We start from the raw sequence: 20,769 nt of genomic DNA, 5'->3' as shown, positions 1-20,769 counted from the left end.
GAACAATTGATAGAATAATTAACAATGACATAGAAGATTTGAACAACACCATCAACAACTTTGACCTAATTGACATTTATAGGACATTCCAACCAATCACATCAGAATAAATATTATTTTCAAGTACATGTTAAATTTACCAATGTATACCATGTTATAAACCAAAAAATGAGTGTGAATGATATTAAAAGGACTTAAGTAGTGCGAAGAATATTTTCTGACCACAATAGAATTAAATTCGAAGATTTACAATTACAGCAAGATACTCAGAACAGTTTCAGTTTTTTGGAAACCAAGTAACATAACTTCTAAATGAACTCTGAGTAAAGAAAAAAAGCAAAGTGAAATTTAAAAATATTTTGAACTTGATGAAAATAAAAATATAATATATTAGGATTTGTGGAATGACCTAAAGCAGTACTTAGAAGAAAATTTATAGCTCTAAATGGCTATAATACCATAGAATGAAGGTCTTGTCTGAATGCCTCAACTTTCACCTTAAGAAACTAGGAAAGAACACATTAAACCCAAAGTAAGCAAAAGAAAGGAAATAACAGAGTGGAAGTCAATGGAATAGAAAATAAGTAGAACAAATTAATGAAACCAACCTTGGCTCTTTGAAAAGACAGATATAATTGATCAACCTCTAACCAGTCTGACCAGAAAAAAAAAAAAGAGAAGACACAAGTTAGCAAACCAAGAGTGAGGTTTGATGCCATTAGAGATTCTACAGATATTAAGGTAAAAATTAGGAAATATCATGAGCAATTTTGTGCCATTAAATTTAATAATTTACATGAAATGAACCAATTTCTTGAAAGACACAAAATACTAAAGTCGATTCAAGAACTGAGTAGCTTAAATCTATTAAAGCAAGGTTCCTCAAACTTGGCATTATTGATATTTGCACCAAATATTTATTTATCATAGGGCTATCTTATACATTGTAGACTGTTTAGCAACATTCCTGGTCTCTATTTACTAGACGCTTACAGCAATTCCTTCTTTGTTGTGACAACTAAAAAATGTCCACAGACATTGCAAAATGTTCTCCAAGGAGTCAAAATTGCCCTGGAGTAGAAACATTATATTTAAAAAACCAAAATTGTAGCTTCAACCCTTCCCACAAAAGTTGGAGGTCCAGATGTCTTCATGGTTGATGTTTATCAAATGTTCAAGAACGAAATTAGACTAATTCTATCTGAAAAACCTTTTTCAGAAAATTAAAAGAGAGGGAATATTTCTCAACTAATTATATGAAGCCACAATTATCTTGATAACCATAACTGTAAATACATGACTAGAAAAAGACTACATATCAATATCTCTCATTTTGCATAAATGCAAAAGTTCTGAATAACATTTTAGAAAATTGAATCCAGCGATACGTAAAAGAAATAACATATAGGGATCAAATGGGGTTAATTTAGTAACTTAAGGTTGGTTGAACAAATTAAAATCAATCAGTGTAATTCACCACATTAAGAAATTTTTAAAAATCATGTGATAACCTCAATCTCAGAAAAGCATTTCACGAAATCCAATATGCACAATAAAAACTCTCAGAAAGCCAGAATTGGAACATATCAACCTAATCAAAAGCATCCCTGATAAACCTAACGTTAGCATTAGACTTAATGCTTTCAGAAACCAGACAGAGATGTCTGTTGTCACTACATCTATTCATGATTATACTGCAATTTCTAGCTAATGTAATAAAGCAAGAAAAAAATCACAGTATACAGACTGAAAAGAAAGAGTATTATTTTTATTCACAGATGTCATCACATCTATGCAGAAAATCTGATAAAATCTACAAAAAGATGCTAGAACTAATAAATGTACTTCACAAGGTGACAGATAAAAAAATAATTGTACAAATGATTAGTTGCATTTTTATTTATTAGCAATAAATAATTGAAAAAATGAAAAATTTAAAATAATATTGCCAAGAGCATAAAAAATATAAAATACCTAAGAATAAATCTGACAAAAGATTGTGTAAGGCTGTACACTGTAAAATACAAATCAATGCTCAGAGAAACTTTTTTAAAAAAACGTATAGAATAATATATCTTGTTATGGGTTGGAAGACTCATTAGTGTTAAAATGTTGATTCTCTTCATATACCAAATGATCCAGTCATTTATTCCTAGGCATTTACCCAAAAGAAAAGATACATAAAGCTATATAGAAACTTATACATGAATGCTCATAGCAGCTTTATTTGTAATAGCCTTAACTGGAAACAACTCAAATGTCCATCAAAAAGTGAATGCATAAATGAATTGTGATACATCCATACAATGGAATCCTACTCAGCAATGAAAACGTAACCAACTACTGTTACACATAATGACACAGATGAGTGAAAGAAGCCAGACAAAAAGAATGTATACCCTTTATTTCTTAACACTAGTTATTGTATTTTCTATTTTCTAAAAACATATTTTTAATAGAGTCCAGTTATCTAAAACATCTCCAATCTTATTTATTTTCTCGAGCATATTAACACAGTTAAAGTAATTGATAGCTACAAGACAGAATCATCTATTGTTCTGTTTCTATTTTCTGATTTTTCTCTTCAGCCTGTTCCCCTGTGGGCCCCATAATTTTGATTTGAAAGTCAAATATTTGGTTTGAAAAACTGTGGAGGATCTGTGTGATGTATTCAACCTCAAGAGAAGATTTAACCTATCCTCTGACATGTCAAAACAGTAGGAGCAGATCACCTCAATCCAATGAGGTTTTGACTCTGCTAAATTTAAGACTTTGTAAGGCTCTGCCTACCTCTGGGTCTCCTTCAATACTAAGATGTAGCTTTTCAGGAGTTCCCTTAAGAACCTTGGATATTTAGCAGAGTACCTCCTTCCTAATGCATAAATTCAATATCAAATTTTGTGTCATTATGAGACTACCAAAAGTTCTGAACTTTTCAGGTTTTTTTTCTATGGGGTTTAACAATTGGCAAGTGCCTGAAAGAGAAAACTAGTCCTAGTGTCAGAATCATTTCCCCATGTTTCCTTTCCCTCTGGAATCTTGCTCTCTCAAATACTGATTACTTTGGGAGGTCCAGACTTCAGTGTTTGCCTCTCAGAGCCCTATGAGATTTCTAAAAGCTCCGCTGTCTTCTCTGCCTCTTAGTGGCTGTACTCTGTTCAGCTTCTAAGCATTTTGCCGCATCAGGCTGAAGACTCAGCAAATACCTTCAGTAGAAATAGAAACTCAGAATGTTGGGTTCACCTCTATGAGTCTCTTTGATTGTATAATATATACAGAGACATGTTTTAGAGGGGCTCAGAGTGAAACCAAGTAGCAGATATCACTCGCCAAATTACATGCCAAAAGAGTAATAAATGCTATAACACGAGTATAACAGGAGTTAAAAGAAATTAAAGGTTTCTATCTCAGGTAGAGTAGGTTTTTATTCCTTATAACTAAAATCATTTTTATTAGAATTTGACATTATTGAGGGATATTAAGTAACACTAGTACCTAACTGCTTGTGGGGAAAGAAGAATGAGAAATGGTTGAAAAAAAAGGCCAACATTTCAAGCGTTTGTAATCAGTAAAGTGGAAAGTATACAGAATGGGAAAGAAAAAGCCAGGTGTGATCTCTCACTCTACTAACTTTCAATATATGGCTGTGGCTCTCCAGGGGAGATTGTATTAGTCTGTTCAGGCTGCCATAACAAAATGCCACAGACTGGGGGATTAAATTACTGGTATTTATTTACTTGCACTTCTGGAGGCTAGACATCCATGATCAAGGTGCCTAGTGATTTGGTCCATGGTGAGAGCTCTCTTTATGGTTTGTAGAGAGACATCCTCTTGTTGTGATCTCACATATCCTTTCTTCTAAGAATATGGTGGAGGGAGAGGACAGAGGAGAGAGTCGAAGAGGGAGGGAGGGAAGGAGGGAAAGAAAGGGAGAAGGGAGAGAGAGAAGGGAGAGAGAGAAGGGAGAGAGAGAAGAGGGAGAGAGAAGAGGGAGAGAGAGTCAGATATCTTTTCCTCTTATAAGAAGATAAGCCTTGTTGGATTAGAGCTGGACCTTTATGACCTCACTTAACATTCATTACCTCCTTCCTTTTAGGCTCTATCTCCAAATGAAGTCACATTGGAGGATAGAGCTTTAACATAGGAATTTTAGGAGAACACAATTTAGTCCATGGCAGAAATGCACTCTCTTGCACTTAAAAGTTACACTACTTTCTCTCCTCCTGTTCTAGACATAATATTTCTTCTACTAAACAACCCATATCTAAGACCATTTTTGATAATTCCAGGAAAAACTATATTTCCCTTTATTCATGTTGAATAATAGTTTCTCGTCTAGAAAACAAGAAAGAAAAAGTCACTTTAAAGAAATTATATTAGTATGGCAGTCTTGTATAAAGCTATACCCTAGCATTACTTGGCAAAAACTTTTTCCAAATTCTAAAATTTTCCTTTTTGATAACATCTTTTCATTTGCCACTTCCACTAGCAATACCATAATTTTTGCTCTTTATAACAAGTAATTCATGTAGACAGAACTAAATCATATGAACATTACATTCTGCAAGGGTGCACTTCATAGTGTTGACAATGCTGAGAACTGGTCATTTGATCTCCATACTAATCTAGGAGCACTAGGTCTTTCCCCAACTCCAGAAGGTGCTTCTTCTTGGCACTACTGTTTTTCTCATCTAAGGCTTCTTAAGAGTCTGGGTCTTCCACAGCTAATGGGTTTACTACGGCAGTCCTGCCTCCATTTCTCTTAATCACCATCAGAAAATTCAAGTCATAATCCACCAGATAATGAGATCCCCCTTCTGTGTTAGAGTATAGGAGGGAAAAAGACAGGTGTATTGGTCCATTTTCACACTGCTGATAAAGACATACCTGAGACTGGGCAATTTACAAAAGAAAGAGGTTTAATTGGGCTTACAGTTCCATGTGACTGGAAAAGCCTCACAATCATGGCGGAAGGCAAGAAGTAGCAACTCCCATCTTACTTGGATGGCAGCAGGCAAAGAGAGAGCTTGTGCAGGGAGACTCCCGTTTTTCAAAACCATCAGATCTCATGAGACTTATTCACTGTGATGAGAACAGTATTGGAAAGACCTGCCCCCATGATTCAATTAATTCCCACCGGGTCCCTCCCACAACATGTGGGAATTCAAGACAAAATTTGGGTGGGGACATAGCAAATCCATATCATTAGGGATGAACCCATCATTTCCTTGCTACTGTGCCCTTCTCCAAGATACTAAAAACAAAACAAAAAGCACAAAGGACAAGGCTGTAATAAATTTTATAACTAGAAATTGGACCCAACTCACCCATGGATGATGGAAGTCACCCAGAAACATAATCTTTCACAAAGCAAAGGGCACCCCAGATGCTTTTCCCCATCTAAACCTCCCTCAGATTCTCAGGCAGAGCTCTAGACACTCCCTTTTTCACACCTGTCATTGTGAATGATGAGTCTCCCACCACACGGCAATTACCACCCTTTGTCTCAGGAAAGTGTTTTATTTCTTAAATCTTTTAAACCTGTGTGGGAGGGTTCTTGGTATTTTTTTTTTTTCCTATGCTTGACAATTGGAGGTAGGTTACCTTTCAAATCTTAAAAAAAAAATTTTCAGGATCATAGTTTAAACTCATGTTGAAGGAAAAAAATAAAACAAAACAATTTTGCCTGTTAATGGCAGGTTACCAAAAACTCTTGCCCTTGGAGTTAATGGGTACTGATCATCTTTTGAAAAGCATCTGGTTTCTTCAGTTTTCCACCAGGGCACTTACAATGCGAAACACAAAAACTACTCTGGCTTATGAAGGCTGCTTTGTCATCCTTGGGATTGTGTCAAATTAAAGTCTTTCTACTCACTGTCTCCCCCATCCCCACTCCGTGAAGTGGAGGGCAGTGATTGAAATCATCTGCTACATTTTTATAGTTATACCTTACCTATTAAATTACATATCTAATTACATCACATTTACCAACACAAGATTTTATGAAAATTTAACCTAAGGCCAAAAAAGAGAACTTACATACTTTATCCTGCACAGACTCAAGCATATCTGCATCAGCAACTCCACAGGCAACCTGGACCCTCCTCACCAAGTGTTATTTGGGTCTCCCTTCTCCAGGAACAATTTCCTGAAACTTCTCTACACGTTGCACTAGACTGCGTTCTACCAGTGTGCTGGAATGCTGTTTTTGCATTGCGCCCCACTTATTACTAGGATTACAGATTTCACATCTACCATTAGTCTTTCACTCTAAGCAGGGTCTTTGCCCTCCTCCAGTAGGGAAGGCCATCGTGTTCTTTACTATGAACCTCAGGAAAGCTTCTCTGTACCTGAGCTCCCTGTGTTCATTCTGTTGGCCCATGCTGTTTGCTCTTGGTATCTTTCTATGGTTTCTTTATGCATGTGAAAGTAAGTATCAATATACTCTTAATCTTCATCCTTTAATAGACTAGGTAGTACATAATACGAAAGATTTCCACCCTGCTTTTTCCACCTAATAATACATCTTGGAGACATAAGTGTCCATTTTTGCTTGGAAACTAAATTAAAAAAATATAGATCAGAATCTCTACTTGTGCAGTGCCATGGCTCCTGGTAAACACCATAAAATGCTGTTTCCATTTGCTTTACTTTCAATCACTGTGTGTCTCCTAGAATTTGAGTTATAATTATTTTTAATTAAATGTGTGAAATTTTAAATGACTTAAATATAATAACAAAATTTAAGAACAGAAATATAACCTCATCTAGACATAAGTAGTGACAAAGGAGAAAGAGGCTCAAGGAAATTTCAAGTTAAATCTCCCTCGTTTATTGCTACTGAAAATTAAAATCTAAAATTCAAAAATCTAAGTTTGTTACTTTTTCCCCAGAAATAAACACTTTGCCAGAATATAAATGTTCTAATTCACTTGTTGAGAATTTTTGTATGAAAAAGAAATGTGGCTGGGATATGAAATACTTGGCTTTATTAGATATGCATGGCAGTTATACATTGGAAATACTAGTTCATTCTTTTCCTTAGAAAAATAAAACAGAAGCCTGTTTTTCTGATCAGGAGAGTATGGTTTCTCACTAGCCTTTTGATAACAAAATTATTGATTGAACTAGAAAACTAGGGTCAGAAAACTCAGTTTAATCTGTTAAAATTGTTATAAATATTATGAAAAGATGGCAAAGTACTTAAAGCCAGTATCAATGATATTTTATATATCTTTACTTAGCTATAATAGTTAACTGCAACAGTTCATTTTCATTTAGAATCTCATGTTTAATATAAACATTTCAAAAACTGCCTTTCTTGTAATTTTAACAAACTACCTGAAAGTGCTCTGTTGGAAATAAAATATGTAAGAGGTTTGCTTTATTTTGTTTCTCATGCATTTCTGATTTTATGACATAACACTGTTATCTCCTGCCTCAGGATACTACCTGGCCTCAGACACAGAATCCTTTAATTGTTTGAGAGACTTTGAGTAACATTTTACCCTGTAAGATATAGTCGAGTAGACATTTTTCAACCTCTCTTCATACAATCGGTGATTATGTGGTCTTACGCAATGCATGGAACCTTCTTATTAAAGCACTATGAAACTGCCTGCTGACACACATGTCCTGATACCTCTTCTCCTAACAGAATTTGACTCTAAAGTCTCTTGGTTTCTGTTTTGCTGTCCTAGGCTTCTTTGAAAATAGACAATAACAACAAAACTTACACTTCCACCTGCCATCTGCTTTCTTTCTTATTAGTAACAAGCTGGAAACAAAATCAAATCTAAATTAGCTAGGATTTGGGGTAAGAAAAACTCAGTGAGAAAGTCATTCATGTATATATTCTATGTACAAAATAGGCTTCTCCATTTTACTTTGCTTAAAGTAGTGAAGTTCATTGTCTTCAAGCAATTCAAAAGAATAGCATTACAAACTCAGTCTTCTGCGTTTACATTTAGCATAACAGAGAATTATGAATCATTTCCACTCAGTTGGTATATTTAATTTTCAAAAAATATTATAAAATGAAGTAACTATTAGTATAAAGATACTTTGAGATGACATTTGATTGCAGTACAAGGTAATTTATTTTACTAGAGTACCTTGAACTAATTGCATTTATTTTTTATACACGCGCCATTATAACAAACAATTCATCCTATTATAGTAATTTCACTTTTTCCCCCAAACTTGGGAGATATTCCGCATTTTCCTCTAAATTTTGGTAATGTTTCTTAATTATAAGGGAAATATTTCTTTGCCCTTACACCTCCCTTTTGGGAAAATGCTTTGATCTCTCTAGAAGTTTAATTGCATTTCATGGAATGGCTCCTCTTTGCAATTAGGTCTATACTTGTATGCTTCATGTGTTTTCTTTCATGTTTTTATTCAATCATTTCTGTGGCAAATTTTCTGTCTCACCCATGTTTCCTTTCATCTTAGTTTCTGGTAACAGTAACTTCTGAGTAGCCACATTCTTTCATCTGATAAAGATAGGCTCTCTGATCATCCTTGAAGTATTTTGGCAAGTTTGTTTTCGATTACTTTAATTGTTCTTCCCTTATACAGATAGTTAATGAATAGTTCAAGTTAAGATATTGTCATATCTCTTGTTGGGTCCATTCTACTAGGAAAGTGATCATCACTGATAGGGTAAATATAGTCATATGTTTCCCTGCTCATTAAATAAAATGGGCTAGTTAAACAGTAGTGGAATTATTTGGCTTACTTTTCTGAAAAAAAGAAATAAATTTTTGATCATGGTAAGTGGCAGACATCTGTCCAGATTTATGTCCAAAGAGAGAATATTAAAGTTCTAGCCAAATCATAACCTGCTTCTTGGGTTTTCTTTCTAAAATGTTCATTCTGCAGTCTCCCCAAAAATTCAATATTAGCATTATAGGTCTCTGATACTAAGATAGCAAAGGGCCAGGTATCTTGAGCAAAAAAGAAAGCAGCCAAGTAAATGGAGTCCTGTACACACTGTTTTGTCTGTTATACAAGCAAATCAATTATATTTACAAAGTAAAGTCTAACATTTGAAAATGGGCCAAAAGTTTCATTAGCAACTCTGAATAAAGTTTTAATGGTCCCAAAGATTGCCAGTAATGTTGCAGAGTCAATTTGCATCTCAGTTTCTCCATCTATAAAGATAAAAACAAACAAAGAAACCCAGCCATAATATCCAATTACCTTAGAGATATATACATTGGCCAAGGTTTCAGAGATGTGCATAAAAAGGGCTTTACAAGTGTCTGAAATTATCTTATTTAGTAATGTTTTACACCAAATAAATGCTCAACCACTAAAGTACTCAACTCTAGCTAATTTATTCAGTTATTCTTTTATTTATTCACTCATCTCTTCGAAAATATTTGTTAAGCCAGAAATTATACTAAGAAATTATACTTAGCACTGTAGATATATAATTGAACAAGAAATACAAAGTCCAAGCTCTTGGTGTAGCTTATATTCTACTTGAGGATTGAGGGAAACAAATGTAAAAGGGTATTTTGATAGTAACTGAGTGGCGGTGCTCTTTAGAGTAAATGGTCCAAGAAGTCCTCTTTAAGAGGGTAAAATTTGGGTCCATTTGAAGCAACAGAGAGTTGTCCAGGCAGAGGAGCATCAAGCAATAAACCCTGAAGGGGGAAAGAGTTTATTCAGTTTTAAAAAAAAAAAAGAAGACGACGACCAAGACGGTTTAAGCGTAGTGAATGAGATAAGACAGTGGTATGAGATGAGGTTTTAGAGGTGCAAAGGGATGTATCATGTCCATCTTAGAAAATACAATAAAGACTTCAAGATTATTCTAACTACAATAGGACACTTCTGTAGAGTTAAGCACGGGTGTCATGATCTAATTTGATTGTCTGCTGTGTAGTAAATGAATTCTAGGAACACAGAACAGGAACAAAGGCAATGGGTAGACCTTCCGCAAGTTCACTTACCGCGTTGTGGACCTGGACCAGCTGCTGGACTTGTCCTACAAGCAACTTATGCAACTGTACAGTGCGCTCCAGCAACAGCGGCCGAACCAGGGCCTCGGGCGGAAGCAGCACTCACCGCTGAGGCGCCTGCGCAAGGCCAAGAAGGCGGTACCGCCCATGGAGAAGACGGAAGTGGTGAAGACGCACCTGCAGGACATGATCATCCTGCCCGAGATGGTGGGCAGCATGGTGGGCGTCTACAACGGTAAGACCTTCAACCAGGTGGAGATCAAGCCAGAGATGATGGGCCACTACCTGGGCGAGTTCTCCATCCCCTACAACCCCGTGAAGCACGGCCGGCCCTGCATCGGTGCCACTCCTGCTTCATCCCCCTCAAATAGTGGCTCGGCTAATAAAGGCACATATATCTCAAAAAAAAAAAAAAAAAAAACTTCTGAAAGATCAAGGAGATAAGAATTTTCCAAGGTAGAAGTTATTGTTGGTTTTGATCAAGCTGGTTTATAGGTGTGAATTGGGATGGAAACCTAAGGTGATAAGGAGTAGTTAGGAGAAGCAGGGGCACATTTTTATGCAGCTGCATCTCCACAGTTACTATTAAAGCTCATTAGCATTTTAAGAATTAATTCTTAACCTCGAGATTTTTAATTTGTTTGTTTTGGGTGCATTTATTTGTCAACTATTCCGTTTATTTTATGTGCAAAGCACTGTCCTAGACTCTTGGAATTTTTATTAATGAATAAGGCAAGCAAAGATCCTTGCCTTCAGGTACCTTGCCTTCTAGTGGAAGAGACAAACACAAAACAATAAAAACTGTAAATAAGTATGTCACACTGGTGAGAAAAAAATGTGAAATACAGCAGAGTTAAGAAAAAGCCTAAGTCCTGGGGCTGCAATTTAAATAGGGTGGTCATCATAGGCCTCATTAAGATGACGATGTTTGTGCAAAACATTGAAGAAAGTGAGAGTTCAGGTAAGTGGTTACCTGGAGGCAGAGCATTCCAGATAGAAGACATTGCTAGTGCAAAAGTCCTGGGGCAGAGGAATAACAGGGAGGTCACAATGACCCCAACGTGAAGTGAACAAGAGGATCAGTGTGCGAAAGAATGTTATGAGGTCAGCAGGGGCGACCCTAGGGACTCTTAAAAATTTTGAATGAGATGGAGAACAACGAATTTCAGAATTCTAAGAAGGGAGTGACATGATTTGTCTTACCTGACAATAAATCAGCCAAGAGATAATGGTGCCTTGGATCAAGGTAAAAGTAGAAGTGACTAGACATAATGGAGTCTGCAACCATTTCAACAGCGAAACTGATAGGATTCTTTCATACATCAGCTGTTAGGTATAAGGATATTGAACTAAAGTCTTGGAGGATACAGCTGCCGACAGTTGAGAGATAAAGTGGCAGGTGAAGTAGGTTTAGGTATTCATGCTACTTGAGATGAGACAGTCCAGTGGAGATGCAGTTTGTTACCTTGCACAGTGACTGTTAAGCATTTCCAGAACCATGATAAATCTATTAATGCTACTTGCTCAGCTTTACTCAAAGCCTTTTAGGTAAGTCCCTCAAACATACCAGATCAAGTCTTATGGGGAACATCAGAACAAACAAAACTGTAAATACCCACAAATCTATAGACCAAGAACACATCATGGGTGATGGTAATAGAGGGGGCTAACCAGGCATATTAATAGTTTGACTTACCCAGACTAAATGTTATAGAACTTTAAGCCTCATATTTTAGATCCCTAGGGTAGAGCAAAACTCAATTCAGTCTTTTCTTGATAATTTATGCATGAAGTCTACATATTGAATATTAAAAATAGGATCAAGAGAGATGGTTGTCACCAAATAATAACACAACAACAATGTTATCAACAAATGGTGTAACTGGACACAGTATCATATGTTGACAATCAAAAGAAAGATCTCCTTGACTCAATTTATCTTTGGCAAATATCTGTATATGTGTCTCTCATAAACTATGACAAGGGCAAAGAGATAATGACAGGCACAGTCAATCCTTCAGAAAACGACTAGCTTTAAAAACAAACAGGAAAATGGGCAATAACTATACCTCTGATATGAAATATCCGATGCAATTAATGATTGCCATTACATGTTCCCTATTAGCCTGACTTGCATGAGCACAAGGAAAAGTTCAGGGTCTAAGAGCTAATCAGGAAAAATATCACTAAGCTTTGAGGCTAGTTAATTAACAGTAAAGTCGTATTTTTCACGGATTAAGTCAGGCTCTTCCTTTTGACCTCATTTAATTGCTGCTTTTAAAGACCACTGGAATAGTACTCTCGCATACAAAAAACATATTGAGATTCATCTGTTCTCTTGAGGTGTGATGAGACCAGAACTTTAAAACTCTGGGGTGGAAGTGTAAATTGGCATAATCTTTGTGGAAAGCAATACATATGGTGCGTTATGTGGCAATACGTATTACTGTGTAATAATACATATGTGGCAATACATATTTAGTGGCATAGAAATGTTGGTACTTTTACCAAACTTATAACGTTCGTCCTATGGAAATGTGGATAATGATTAACATATAAGTGTGTTTATCACAGCATTATTTATAACAGTAAAAACATGGAACCCTAAAGGCCGAAAATTAAAGAAGTCTTCAAATAAATTATAATACATTGGCATATTACGTAACACTAAAAAAGGAAAATACAGAAAATGAATGACATAAGAAGATCTTCATGATTTAAAGTTGAAGTTCATTGAAGCTGCATGTGAAAGTTTAAATATGGATTATATAAAAATATTTATCCATACTTCTTAGATATACAGAAATGAAATACAGAAATAGTAATTATTTCTGCATTGTAAATAATGGGTTCTGATTAATTTTGCCAATTTTCTTGATTTTTCATGTTTCTTTTAATAATCTCCATGTAATTATTTTATACACAGAAACATAATACCACCTGTTCTTTAGCAAACAAAGTTGTAAGGCTTTCAGTTTAGTTTTTCTACATCTTCAGTTTTTGGTCACTTTAGAAAAAAAAAAAAATCTGTTTGTATTTTCTGTTTTCTTATTAACCTAGTACTCATGAAGAAAAATAAGTTTAATTCTTATGAATACATTTCATAGTAATTCTTGGGCTAGACATTGTTATAGCTTATGGTCCATTCCAGGGAGCAAATTTAGATGCTAAAACTTATGGATGTTTTGTTTTAAATTTATTTGACCTGGAAATTAAAGAAAGTTTTTCTATTTTCATCATCTAAAATAAATAACCTTAATTGCTCATAGCAAATAAAAATATTTAATTTTGGATATATTTCATGTATTTTGTATGTAATATATTTTGAACAAAAATATACCTATTTTCTTTATGAGAATAATAACAATTATAATTTTCTGAAATATAGAAAGAAAACATTTATCTTTTTGGTATCAATAGTGAATCACTGTGATTCTTGTCTCCACTATAAAATATATGACATAATTTCTCAGCAAACATGATAACTAAAAGGCTAATAAAACTTTAATTTTGAAATAAGTGAAGGTGCAGCCAGGTTCAGCCATGAGGCTCTGAAATACTTTTTGCTTATTAGGATAATATCAAATTGTCGGAATCTGTCACCAATTCTACTAAGAAGCAAATACAACTACCTGTTGACAGATGGAGCTGTGCTGATAAAATCTATCACATAGATATTTCTGTATATTTCTGAAGAAAAAAGATGTTGTCATTTTTAATAAGCATTTAAATAAGGGTAATTTTTCATTTCAAACAATAAAAGCATTTCTTTAATAATGTAAATAAAGGGATATCTTAGCAAATACAAAATAGCTTCCATCTGAGAGAACTAATTTGTATTTAGAATAGTACCTATATTTATTTCCACTTTTCATAATTAGCACTTAAATAGAGCCAAATATTTTAATGACCAATGACTATGATGTCCTTATATTGAACATTTCCATTCCTCTTCCTAAAATGCAAATTATGTATTGATTTTTAAGGGGCTGAATGCCTTAAAAATCTGTACTTAGTACAGTATTTTAAAATGTTGAAAGCACAACTTAATCAAAAATTGCTCACACAAAGAACTAACATTTATTAACTGATTTGACCTTAAGCTTATTGGCATTGCTGGCAATAATTAATCCATCTGCTAAGACAGCAATTCGTACACCTATACACATGATTCTGATCCATATCAATCCTGACAGAGTCATGTCTCTTTCAATGTGATCTTCAAAATCATCTGAGAGAGCTTGAATGCATTCACATTTCTGGGCCCCACGTTGTACCTACTGAATTAGAATCTCTGAAAGTGAAGCTCTGGGAATCAATTTTCTCATGCCCCTCAGGTGATAACACAATATATAGACATTAAACTGAACAAAATATAGTAGGCCAGTATTTGCATATGCTTTGTAAGAAATGAATAAACTGTAATTTTCAAATGATGGTAAATTATTTTATACCTACCTACCTTTCTATGGTGACTTTTTAAAGAAGACTTTATTTTCTCAGGGCAGTTTTAGGTTCACCACAAAACTGAGAGAAACACACAGAGATTTCCCATATGTCCCTTGCCCTGAAACATGTATAGCCTCCTCTATTATCAACATCCCCCATCCAAAGTGGTACATATATTAACAATTGATGAACCTACGTTGAAATGTCATTATCACCCAAAGTCCATAGTTGATATAGGGCTTTAATGTAGGTGTTATACATGTGTGTGGCAAATGAATAGTGACATGTATCTACCATTACAGTATCACACAGAGTATTTTCACTACCTTAAGAATCCTCTGTGCTTTACCTATTCATTCCTCCTTCCCCCGTCACCACTGGCAACCACTGATCTTTTTCCTGTCTCCATGGTTTTGCATTTTTCAGAATGTCATGTAGTTCAAATCATACAGTAAGTAGCCTTTTCATATTGGCTTCTTTTACTCACTAATATACATTTAAGGTTCCTCCATGTATTTTCATGACTCAATAGCTCCAGCTTGTTAGCTTCTTTTTAGCACTAAATAGTAGTCCATTGTCCCCACCAGTTGACAATATACCCATGTAACTAAAAAGCACACGTGACCCCTGAATCTGCAATAAAATTTTAAAAAACAATAATTTTAAAAATCCATTGTCTAGAGGTACCACAGTTAATCCATTCATCCATTGAAGAACATCTTGGTTGCTTCCAAATTTTGCAACTCTAAAGCTGCATGTGCAAGTTTTATGCAGATATATATTTACTTTTATTTTGACTATTTATAACATCTATGGATAAAATGTGTTTTCAATAATAATTTTACTACTACTACTACTAGTTCTAGTTACCTAATAATAAGTTTTCAAATATCTTGAGATCTTGAGATACAGAAACACAATCTGCCCCCCTTCCATGGGCAGATGCATTTTCAGAAGATACCATATGGGTTGGTAATGAATAAGATGCCTTTGGTGATTCTGAGTCCACTCTTCCTCAAAAGAATTCCACAGACTCTGGCTGGCCTCAGACATTCTACATCGCTGAGGACACTTTTTTCTGGCATAATATCTTTGTGATTGTACCCAGGTGCCATATTCATTAAGGCTATAAGATATTAGAACAAGGAAGGACTAGGAAAATATTAAGGATACATGTTCTCTTGCATGGATGTGAATGGTTTTCTGGGCATATAATCTCTCTATTCATTTTCCCATTTCCTCAAGATTATGCTAAATTGAGTAAACAAAAGTGAAAGGAAAGAAACACTCTCTCAGACACTCCAAAACTGAGAAAACATTATTTTGAAGGTGATAGTGAAGAGGGTATTTCAGAAAACCAGTACATCTCTGTACGTTTGCATTCCTATGACCAATTTTAACTTAGAAGTTCCAATATGCCAGGGCCAATCTTTATTGGTATGATATTTAATCCTAACCACCTAAGGCAAGCATTTAATAGGTATGTTTCAAACCAGAATACCACTAAGCACTGTTTTGTACTATGACTTAACATTCCTTGTAGTTCAAAATCACTATTTTTCTATAGAAACTTGGGATATAGCACATCTCTACATTCATAAAGTATATAAATGGTTTCTTCTCGCACACCATTCTTCAATTTTCCTTTGGAAAATCTGATGCTCATATTTTCATGCAAGCATTATTTACTTTTTGATTGAAAACACAAAGTCATTTCTATTTATGAACACTTTCTTGTAATAAAACCTGGCATTTCTCATCACTACCATTTGCAGTCTACTTTTATAAAATTTAATGCATGTCAAGAATGTGCATGGTCTGGAAAATAAAAAGACAAAGAAGGAAACTTCTATATATCAGTAAATGTCATAAATGGGCTTATCAAGGAAAGAATTCTCATAATCTAGACCTAGCTTGTAGAATATGGTAGCTGTTAACAACATGTGGCTATTGAGCACTTGAAATGTTCAAATTATAATGAGCTCTAAGTATAAAATACACACAAGACTTTGAAGACATGTAAAAATTGATAAAATACCACGTTAACAACGTTTCGTATTGATTACAAGATGAAAAGATAATATTTTGGATACGATGATTTAAATAAAATATGCTGTTAAATTGATTTCACTTGATTTTTGTGTTTTTAAAATGTTCTTTTTTCATGACATGATTACTAGAAAATTTAAAATTAGATATGTGACTCACAATCTATTTCTATTGGAAAGCACTGATCCAGATTAATCAATGTACTGCCATTGTTCCATGTAGTAATTAATATTGGGAATATTGGAGATTTTGATATTGTTTGGTAGAGTGGGAGGGTTTCTATAGAAACTCTTCTATCCACCGGTTTTAGGTGGATTAGACGGCCTAATTAAATCTAAGCTGTTAAAAGAGCCCCAGAAGAGGGAGGGGGAAGGAAATGTGGACTCCAACAAGCTTTCCAAGTCCTCAAGTCACACACTCCTGGTTGACTGGTCTGCTTAGCCAAGCTAAAACTGGTCTGTCATGTTGGGCACATTAATTGGAGAGCAGATTAATTTCCAAGAATGAGTTAGTGCCCTTTAAAAGGTGATTTAAAATTCAAAATGATGGAAATGGAATAAAAGCATGCTTGTCTGATCATTCCTCAGAGTTCATCTTGAAATCCCTACCATTTTTCTGTTTGCATTGTTAGAATTCAAGTACAGGATAAACTGTGTAAGGGATTCCCAAACATTACGCTCTACACCTTAGTACCAATAATTACCCTTCTGTGAAAGACAGAAGGGGAATTTTTGTCATCAGACACATGGGGATTATAAGTGAAAATAAAATCTACAGGTTTAGTCAGTTTTCCACTTATGCAAATGAAACAAATATCACTGCAATACCATCAAATATATTTGTGACTGAATGGAAGAATTTTTGCCTATAGTGAACTAGATGCTTACAAGGAATTTGAGAAAGCACCATCACATCTATTATAGCTCTACTACAGTCTAATATAACACTAATGAGAACTTACATTTATGCCCACTTTATAGTTATGGATAACTTTACGTCCATTATAAACATTTAATCCTTACAAATAAGAATGACATTATAATTTCCGTTTTGAAAACAAAACAAAAAAATGCTCAGAAAAGTGAAGTTAATCATCCAGCCACTTGCAGTTGAATTTTCCGACTGTACCTCTTTCTATATCACAGCTAGGACGCAAACACTGTATTGCCAGCCCAAAGACCAAACTTGGAGCTTTTAGGCAAGGCCTGGTAAACATGAATGATATAAAGGAAAAAGTGGGTGTGACTCTGCTATGGAAAACAGTGTATTTATTTTTTATTTTTATTTATTTATTTATTTTGAGACAGAGTCTCGCTCTGTCGCCCAGGCTGGAGTGCAGTGGCACCATCTCGGCTCACGGCAAGCTCTGCCTCCCGGGTTCACACCATTCTCCTGCCTCAGCCTCCTGAGTAGCTGGGACTACAGGCGCCCGCCACCACGCCCGGCTAATTTTTTGTATTTTTAGTAGAGACGGGGTTTCACTGTGTTAGCCAGGATGGTCTCAATCTGCTGACCTCATGATCCACCCGCCTCGGCCTCCCAAAGTGCTGGGATTACAGGTGTGAGCCACTGCGCCCGGCCAAAACAGTGTATTTAAATAATGTATCCTTAATTTTGGAATTTACAGAATATGAACTTGGAGAGTTTTTCATTTTTTTAGGTGTCATGCATATACTTCTCATTATATGGTGTAACAAAACCACATCTTACTATCATTTGATAAAGCAATCTGTGTCAATTTTAATTCCCTAACCTGAGATCTTTGGCCCAAAGGAGGTAATAACACAAGAGCAAGAACTGCAAGTAATCATTTTTCATTACTAATTTATCAGACGTCCTCACACAAAATATATAAAATGGCACAATCTTAGAAGGGCTTAATAATACTGAATGAAAGAAACTTTTACAACTAAACCAAATAATTAATTATGGAGTTCATTTGTGGAGAGATTTAGGTTTCCTACAGACATACTAGATTCTATACAGATGCAAAAAAGAAAAAGCCTTAAGTAATAAGTGAGAGTTTTGTAAAAAGGGAAGTAAACTACAAGTTTACCAAAGCTAATTGATACCTTTCTGTAAATCCATTTTTATCATAGCTTTAAGTGGCTAACAAGATGAAACCCTATCTCTACTAAAAATGCAAAAAATTAGCCAGGCGTGGTGGCGGGCACCTGTAGTCCCAGCTACTCGGGAGGCTGAGGCAGGAGAATGGCGTGAACCCAGAGGCGGAGCTTGCAGTGAGCCGAGATCGCAGCACTGCACTCCAGCCTGGGCAACAGACTAAGACTCCATCTCTAAAATAAAATAAAATAAAATAAAATAAAAATAAATAAAAGAAATCAAATTCAGCACCCCTTCTTAAATATTGTCTTTAATAAAGAAAATTAAAAACTAATCAAAGTCAAGTTATAAACAACCTAGATAAAGTCCACACACTCAAAGTATGTACTGGCCTTAACATACCTGGATTCAAATCCAACAGGATGACTTTGTCTTTGGTCACTCAGCTGTTAATATATTCTGTATCTGTCTCTTATACACATCTAGATGTGTATCGCAGCACTGCACTCCAGCCTGGGCAACAGACTAAGACTCCATCTCTAAAATAAAATAAAATAAAATAAAATAAAAATAAATAAAAGAAATCAAATTCAGCACCCCTTCTTAAATATTGTCTTTAATAAAGAAAATTAAAAACTAATCAAAGTCAAGTTATAAACAACCTAGATAAAGTCCACACACTCAAAGTATGTACTGGCCTTAACATACCTAGATTCAAATCCAACAGGATGACTTTGTCTTTGGTCACTCAGCTGTTAATATATTCTGTATCCTGTGGCTATTCAGCTATAGCTTATTGAATGAAATAACGAATGGCTGAAAGAAGAAATGAATGGCTGAAAGGTATACTTGTGTGTACATGTACTTACATTTGTTTTTCTACACAACATTGATAGTTGCAGGGCTCCATCCACATGTTTGCACTGAACCTTCTCTACAATAGGCTGCTGGCATTCAGCAAGTTTTATCAGCACTGTCAGTCTAAACAAACAGAAAGACCCATTTCCCAAAGTTGAAAACCATCAGTATCAGAGAGAAAATGGACCCTTCATAATCCAAAGAGATAACATTGGGTTTAATAATGCTTCATCCCCGTACCCCTATGTTTAGTTAACACGCCTTCTTGCCAGTTTGTCAGACATCATACCATAATACAGTGGCCTTGGACTCATAAATACCTGGCAATACAGCTCAGAATATGAGCCATACAGATGGCTTGATTTTATATATATTTAATAATTTTATTAAATATTGAATGTATACCAAAGAATATTTATAAGATATATTTAAACATTTATAAAACTCACACTTGGGCATTCCAGATGATGAAGACAGAGTAAAATGCTCTTCCTCTTTTAGATCCATGAAGTACAGGAATTTGAGATTGAGCCAGAATGAAAGAATGCATCTGTTAAAGCAATAGTTGACCAACATGTCTGGGGACTTCTGGTTCAATTTCTGGCTTAGTTCCACTCAACACATGAAACAGAATGAGTTGGAACACAAAGTGGGCCCAATTTCACTATGAGTAAGCTATAGCCACAGGGCACACAATTTAGAATGTTGAATGCCACCATCCTCCCTTACTTGTGTCATTTAACACATGGATGTTATGCTTAGTAGCTGCAGGCGGGCTTTGCACTGCACTTCATGCCCAGAAGCCTCAGTCTCATCCTAAACCATTCCTCTCTGATTTCTGGCATGAAGAGGTAGGGAATAAGGAGAGGTAGACCACTCTCCAATGAACAATTTGCATTTTTTTGTACATATCAGAATTATTCTACTATTATTTCCTACTTCAAAGCATTTCAGATTGATAGCATGTTTTATCAATTTTTATTTACAGTGAAGTTTGTAATTTTGGAAAATAAACAAAAAAAGGCAAAATTTGTGGCTTTATCCTTTTATTTATCATGCATATTAAATATACTCAATGCTTACTAGCCTTTGGGCACATTAACACATATGCCAGAGAGAAAGACAGACTCTGCCACTACAGTTTACACTTTGGTAGACAATAAAAAACCAAATCATAGTCATAGACCTCTCCTAGGAACTGTTTCTTGCTTCTTTCTGTCCATCAGTATGTGAATTTCCATAATATTAGCTCCATAATATTAGTAGCAAGTTGTAGCTCCCTGAGAAGAAGGGCCTCTATTGTTCCTCCGAGGGGAGATGATGAAACAGGATCCTTCTGAGGAATATAATTCTGGAAGAGGAGTCAGTGGCCCCAGCA

General features: G+C 35.1%; 1 pseudogene across 1 annotated transcript in view; it reads left to right on the top strand.

The window, feature by feature from the left end:
• The window catches only part of LOC105546227, a 56,463-nt pseudogene extending 46,048 nt beyond the window's left edge, over window positions 1-10,415 (top strand). The window contains exons 2-3 of the transcript XR_001007057.1: window positions 8,915-8,944; window positions 9,942-10,415. The product of XR_001007057.1 is annotated as a 40S ribosomal protein S15 pseudogene (transcript). The remainder of the gene's footprint in view (window positions 1-8,914; window positions 8,945-9,941) is intronic.
• The last annotated feature ends 10,354 nt before the right edge of the window (window positions 10,416-20,769 follow it).

Source organism: Mandrillus leucophaeus, unplaced genomic scaffold (genome assembly GCF_000951045.1).
Source record: "Mandrillus leucophaeus isolate KB7577 unplaced genomic scaffold, Mleu.le_1.0 Scaffold35, whole genome shotgun sequence".
Lineage (NCBI taxonomy): Eukaryota > Metazoa > Chordata > Mammalia > Primates > Cercopithecidae > Mandrillus > Mandrillus leucophaeus.
Note: the sequence above shows the minus strand (reverse complement) of the source record. Positions and strands in the feature narration are given on the sequence as shown.